General features: G+C 53.1%; 1 protein-coding gene across 5 annotated transcripts in view; it reads right to left on the bottom strand.

The window, feature by feature from the left end:
- Positions 1 to 5520, bottom strand: part of Ctif (cap binding complex dependent translation initiation factor) — a 266258-nt gene that overhangs the window by 13162 nt on the left and 247576 nt on the right. The gene's annotated exons all lie outside the window — the stretch shown is intronic.

A 5520-nucleotide genomic window follows, 5' to 3' on the forward strand; every position in this document is an offset into this window, starting at 1 on the left:
AGACAGGGTTTCTCTGTGTAGCCCTGGCTGTCCTGGAACTCACTCTGTAGACCAGGCTGGCCTCGAACTCAGAAATTTGCCTGCCTCTGCCTCTCAAGTGCTGGGATTAAAGGCGTGCGCCACCACTGCCCAGCTCTCCTGGAAGATTTTAAATGGGAGACTAGCAGATGATATTTACATTTAGGAAAGATCCTTTCTTTCACAGAGTGGAGAATAAACTGGAACGAGAAAGCCTGGGTAGATCAAGCCCAGTAAGAGGTGTGATGTGGAGTCATGGTGGCTTGGATTGGGGCATGTATAAAGGGAGGACCACATCAGAGAAAGAGAGAGAGAGAGAGAGAGAGAGAGAGAGAGAGAGAGAGAGAGAGAGAGAGAAGACTTATGGTGAGTACGGGGTCAGGGGACATAGAAGCTGGGCTGTTGTTCCCAGGCTTGAAGCTTAATCAGAGGCATATGTGGCAAAGCCACCAACAGTATGAGAAGGCGGGAGTGAGCGAGTTCGGTGGGAGAGTGGCTACCGGGCTCAGTACCCAGGGACAGTCAAGGCCATCGGTGTGACTCAGGTGACCTGGAGAATACACAGAATGAGAAGGGAAGGTCTGATGTGGATAAGAGAGGATGGGTCCCGGGGGAGGAAGGGAGGACATTCAGAGATCTAAGTGGAGCTAGAGGAAGTAGCGTCATGGAAGGTAAGATTTCCAGGAAGTAGAAGGCCAGCAGGTCAATCGCGTGGAGAGATCAAGTAAGATAGATGAACAATGACCACAGTGAATTTAGTGATTAGGAAAGAGGGTGACCTTTGCCATGATGACATCAGTGGGTGAGAGAGTCGGGCAGAGACCAGGGCCTGGAGAATGTGAAGGGAGCCTAAGGGACACAGAGAAAGAATACACTCCTGCTTTCTCTTTTACTTGGGGGCCTCTCTCCCTTCTTTTCTCTCTCCACTCCCCCCCCCCCGCCCTGGCTTTCTTGTTTGTCTTCAGACCTCTCTTATGGGAGAGAAGATATCAAGAAAAAAAGAGCAGCATTGGTTTGACAGGAATGTGTGGAGGCAGGGGGCTCTGTAACCTGTCTAAAAGTTTCAGATTGAACCAGATTGGGCAGAGTTGGGAGGGTGGGGGGGATCGGGCACACAGATCAGCCTAGGGAAAGAGAAGGGCTCTATCCCTCTGAGCTGGAGGCAGGGGCTATGAAGGAGCTTATGTAGACGCTCCACTCGTGCTGTCCACACTGGGGGTAAAGCTACGGGGTTCAGAGTGTTCACATGTTAATTTCTTTCTTTCTTTCTTTCTTTCTTTCTTTCTTTCTTTCTTTCTTTCTTTCTTTCTTTCTTTCTTTTTTTTTTTTTTTTTTTTTTTTTTTTTTGAGACAGGGTTTCTCTGTGTAGCCCTGGCTGTCCTGGAACTCACTCTGTAGACCAGGCTGGCCTCGAACTCAGAGATCCACCTGTCTCTGCCTCCCGAGTCACATGTTAATTTCTTAGCATTGTCTAAGATAATGTCTGTGCTGCTTGCATTTTGGACACCTCAGAAAGGGGAATTTTGCCTAATGTCACCTGTCTACCAGCCTAACAGGGAGTCTTGGTAGCTTGGCCAGGGTCAGATGTCATGAAGTGCATGTTTCAGCCCTAGCATTTGGTCTGAGTCTGCGCCCAAGGGCCGGCTGCTAGCCCTTTAACGGAGGTGAGCAGTGTACCCTAGCCACGGACCAGACGCCCGCCCCGCCCCGCCCCGCCACCAGGTCTCCACGACCCCAAGCCTCTGTCAACTAAGAAGACAGATGGCCCAGTGACATCTGACTCCCCCACCCGCCCCGCCCCGCCCCGCCCCGCCCCGCCCGGTAGTGGGGCTGATTAGTTTCCTTCTTGCAGAGCTTGCAAACCTCCACTACAAAGTGACCTCACTAAATGTCACATGGGGGTAGTGCTCCATCCACAGCTGGCCCCAGGGACTGGAAATATCATCTGGGGCCCTCGGCAGACACTGAATCCTTCTGTAGACACCAGAGCCAGGGGCCACAGCCCCGGGGGGGGGGGCTCCTCTGGGGAGCCAAGCTCTGTCAGTGGCCCGGATAAAAGGGAGTTCTGCTCACAATCCCTACAGTTGTGGGTCCCCAGGACCTTGGGGTCAGCCACGTCTGCAGTCAGAGCCTCCTCGCTTTGCCTATAGGGTCTATCCTAGACCTTTCTGGAAGCTGCTTGTCTTTTCTGGTTTGAGTTACCCGTGCATCTACCGGAGGTAGCTGCTTCCTCCTACCCCACCCCCCAGAGGAGGCTCCTGAATGCTGGACAGCACCTTTGGGCATCTCATAGGTTACCTGATTTACGGTTTTGGTGTCCATTTTAGGTGAGCTTTGTGTCCATTTTTAAACTGCCCCCCCCCCCCAACCCCTGTTAGCCACTATAATGATTGCTCATGCTAGGGGAAACAGGCAAGAAACAAAATAACTTTCCCATAGAACCTAACAGTGGGTAAGTGGGATTTGAACCTAGATCTAATCTGGCTTCAAAGTCAATGTAGTTTAGCTACTGCGACCCGAGCTGTACAGAGTCAGGCCTGGGACGGGTGGGTGACCTGCTTAGCTGGTTAGCTCGGGATATTCTCAGGTTTTACCTGTCATTTGGAAACTATTCGTCACAGGACTTCTTCAAACTGCCCTGCTTTGGGTAGTTTACTTTACAGGCCCACGAGGACGAGGTAATCCCACTTCTGCCCTGGGTTCAGTGTCTCCACTAATAAAGCAGGAGCAGGCTCCTGCCTCCCTCTGAGGGTGAATATGCAGCCAGGGAGGAAGGCCTGGGTTGCCAATGCCCTATCACAGGGTGCTTCTCATCAAAGGGGAGGGAACTTGGGCCTCACCTGAGCCTGCCTGCCAACCCCTCCCCTCCCCCCTCTCCCCACACAAGAGAGAGAGAGAGAGAGAGAGAGAGAGAGAGAGAGAGAGAGAGAGAGAGAGAGAGATTGGGATGGAGTGTTACGGCAGCTGACATATCACATACTGCTCTCTGCCGCAGCAAATACAATATAACAAGGCAGACATCCTCCCAGCTGCCTGCGGGGCAGCTTAGCTTGGGAAGCCAGGCCCAGGGGCCCTTCCTGGCGATCACCCCTCACATTACCCTCTGAAGGAATGGAGTCACTGTGGCCTGTGTCTGACTCAGAACCGAATAGTTCTCTGAGTCAGGGAGGGTTAAGGCTGGCTGGGGGCCAGGCCTGGGGCTCTGGGTGGGTGGCCAGGCTCCCCAGCCAGGCCCAGAGTGGGAACTCCTAAGGTCTGTCTCACCATGCTGGGGCCCTGGGAAGAACCAGGAGAAAAGCAGGGCAGCATAGGGGGTCCGGCTGCCTTTTGCCCCTAGCTGGGCCTCCTCCCTGCCCTGGCCCTTGCTCCACACCTTCCCACACCCCCCATCCCTCCACCCACCCAAGGCCTGGACTTGACCTTGCAGGGAGGGTGTGACAGCCTCTGGGTAAAGGGACCTAGCTGCTGCAAAGGCATTTTCCGCTCTCTAAAGTAAACAATCAAACAGGAAATTAATCGAAAAACCCACTTCCACGGAAGGTTCAGGTTGTGATTTTCACAGTCTCAGAGCCAGGAAATTCAAGGTTATAGTTCCCATAGCAACTCGACTGTAGAAAGAGGGACTGCTCCCTTGGAAGAAGACCTTGAGGAGTCAAGCAGGCCAGTCCTCTGCCTCCCCGGGGAACCTCGTAGGCAGCGAGTCTGCAATGACTTGGGTAGACTGCTGATTGGAAGTGGGCCATGGTGCAGGGGGAGCTCTGCAAGGCTAGGTGTGCTCTTGGTGTGCACAGTGTGAGCTCCCACAGTTCTCTCCGGTGGCCATAGACCTTCAAGGGGCTTCACACCGTTCTATGCTGGCTGTATTCCCACAGCCTACGACATGGGAAAGTTCCTCAGAAAGGCATGCCTACTTCACAGGCTTTACCCTCAAGGGAGCAGGGGCTGTACTGCCGGTCCTCATTCACAGCCTTGTGGCTTACCTGCTGTCATCTCTTGTGCACCCATCTGGACCTAGACTCACTTCATTATTGCCCTTGGACCCATTTCCATGGCTGTGTCTTCACTAAGAAACATCTTGTTTGATTGAGCAGCCCCCAAGATAGCAAACACCCTCTTTCCTATCCCAGATTCCTTTGCCGGTTCAAATATACAATATTAAAACATTACAATATTACAATATATATATACAATATTAAAACATGAGCTCTGTGCACCTTCATGGCTCTAAGCTAGAACCAGAGGCAGACCTTCCCCTTCAAGTCAGGGCGGGAGGGAGCCGGGCATCTTGGGTGGAGCTTTCTTTTGTGTGTGTGTGTGTGTGTGTGTGTGTGTGTGTGTGTGTAGAGGAATCCCTACTTGACAGGAAAGGACAAGAGGGCGTTGGCGCTCAACCTCTGGAGGAAACAGTCTGGAATTCTTCGTAACTAGTACACTGCTGACCTTCTGCTCATATGGCCCCTCACAGTCCCCTGGCCTTACCTTGGGACCCATTAGAGGGACACTTTCCAAGCTGTAGTCGTAGCTTCCTGGGCACCGGGCCTGTGGCAAGAGGGCACCCAGCCACCGGCCCAGCTGCCAGCCTGGCTCTGGAGCCAGCGCCTGAAGTGAGCACGACCGGGGCAAGTGAGAAGCGGCGCCTGCCCGGGAGACACAATGTCTCCCTGATTTCCTAACAGGCCCAGTGCCGTGCCAGGGCCCGATGGGCAGCTCCCCAGGTCCAGCCTCACTTGCGAAACTGTCCTTTCCTCTTATGGAGCGAGCTTCCTGGGGGTGGCTATGCTGCTGTCTAGAGTTGCAAGTGCGTTAGCCAAGGCACACCTTCTGTGAGCCCCCTCCTCCCTTCCTGCATCTCCCCCATCCCTGCTTCGTCACCATGCACAGCTCAGAGGCTACCCCTCAGGAGTGTGACAGTCCCTTTCACAACACCAGACAAATAGATTTAATCGCTAGAGATGACGACGAGGAGGTGGCTGTCAATAGAGTCACCTTGAAGACTTTTGGTATCTTAAACCTGAGGAGCCTTGCCTGCCCATTTGTTACAGAGGAAGTGGCTCCCAACACCTCCAGGCCCTCACTTAAAGATAGGGCCTGGAGATAATCTGGTGGGCCGATCCAGCCTCCTTCCCCTGTACCCAGCAGGAAGAAGCCTCTTAGAGATTCGTGTAGTCGACCTACGTCAACACTTGCAAGTCTTCCAATGGCAGGGGTCACAATCCATCTTAGACTCTATGAGAAGATAGGATCCTGAGAAACAGAAGTTGTCACATGCTGGGCCATTCTTCTGCCATTGAGCGTGTGTGTGTGTGTGTGTGTGTGTGTGTGTGTGTGTGCGCGCGCGCGCGTGTGTGGCGGGGAAGAAGCAAAACCAATACACGTTGTTTAAACTAGTCTCTCCCATGTATCAATATTCTCTGGATGCATTTAAGAATGAACATAAGGGGCTGGAGAGATGGCTCAGCCATCAAGAGAACTGATTGCTCTTCTGGAGGTCCTGAGTTCAAT

Source organism: Mus pahari, chromosome 15 (assembly GCF_900095145.1).
Source record: "Mus pahari chromosome 15, PAHARI_EIJ_v1.1, whole genome shotgun sequence".
Lineage (NCBI taxonomy): Eukaryota > Metazoa > Chordata > Mammalia > Rodentia > Muridae > Mus > Mus pahari.